We start from the raw sequence: 1,636 nt of genomic DNA on the forward strand, positions 1-1,636 counted from the left end.
GGCAAAACCCCCGGTCCTTCTTCCACTCGCCTCAGCTTCGCTAGCCAGCCAGCAGGCAAACTGTCTGCAAGGAGGATGCTCCAACATTCCCACCCCATCTATTGGACCCTTTAAGCTACGAGTCTCACTTTACCCCCAAATCCTTCTAGACCGTGCAACCTCAGTGAAACTCTGAAACACAGGCTGCAAATTCAGAGAAAGGACCAAGAAGTAAGGGAACACCTACCCCTGGGACACTCCACTCTCTAGGTACTCCATATCTGGGGGGAAAAAAAACCTGGGACCTGCCTCAGTTTCTCTAGCTAATCAGCACACAAGCTTCCTGCAGGTAGACTGTTCCAATACTCCCACCCCATCCATCAGACCCTTCAAGCTACAAGTGCCACCCTGTCTCCAAACTCTCCTATCCTCCTGCAACCTCAGTGGAACTCTGAAACACAAGCTGCAACTACACAGAGAGAACCAATAGAGAGGACCAAGAGAGAAACGCTGAAGCACAGGCTATGACTGCACAGAGTCAACCAAGAGAGCAGACCAAGAGAGTGGACCAGGAGAGTGGGCCAAGAGAGACCTCACTGGCTCCCTGAGACACAGAAAGCGACAGTACAGAGACCAAGGACAGTTCCCAAAGACACAGACAACCGCTGCAAGGATTGGACCAAGAGGCAAAGACACTGCCAACACCAACTGGAGGAAGAGATGGGTAGGCGCCAATGAAATAATCCATTCAGCAATCTGAAAAGCAACATGGTAACACCAGAACCCAGTGGTCACACAACAGGAAGACGATCATCCTAACATAGAAGAAAACAATTTTTAAAGACATAACTTTTCCAGCATGATGGAGACATTGAAAGAGAAAATAAAAAATTTCCTTAAAGAAATGTAAGAAAAGACAAAAAAAATTGGAAGAAATCAATAAATCTCTAAAAGAAACCAAAGAAAAACATGAAAAAAATAAACCAGTCAAATAGGTGAAGCAAACAGTTCAATTAGTTCAAAACTCAAAGAGTGACAAAGGCAATTAAGAAAACACAAGCTGAGGGAATTCTGGATATGGGAAATTTGGGTAAACAAACAGAAACTACAGAGACAAGCATAACCAACAGAATACAAGAGATGGAAGAGAAAATCTAAGGTGTTGAAGATACTATAGAAAAAATAAATTCATTGCTCAAAAAAAATTAAATCTGACAAATCCTTAAAACAAAACATGCAGGAAATCTGGGACGCCAAGAAAAAGACCAAACCTTAGAATAATAGGGATAGAAGAAGAAGAACTCAAGCTCAAACTACAGAAAATATATTTAACAAAATCACAGAAGAAAATTTTCCCAACCTAAAGAAGGATATCCCTATGAAGGTACAAGAAGCTTACAGAAAACCAAAGAAAATGAACCAAAAACGTTTCCTCGCCATATAATAATCAAAACGCAAAACATACAAAATAAAGAAAGAATATCAAGAGCTGCAAAGGAAGAAGGACAAGGAACACATAAATGCAGACCTATCCGAAATACAAGAGACTTCTTATTGGAAACCATGAAAGTTCAAAGGTCCTGGACAGATTTGCTGCAGACACTAAGAGACCGCAAATGAGAGCCAAGACTTAAATCCAGCATAACTTTCAATCATC

The sequence above is a fragment of the Microtus ochrogaster genome, unplaced genomic scaffold, assembly GCF_000317375.1.
Source record: "Microtus ochrogaster isolate Prairie Vole_2 unplaced genomic scaffold, MicOch1.0 UNK8, whole genome shotgun sequence".
Taxonomy (NCBI): Eukaryota; Metazoa; Chordata; class Mammalia; order Rodentia; family Cricetidae; genus Microtus; species Microtus ochrogaster.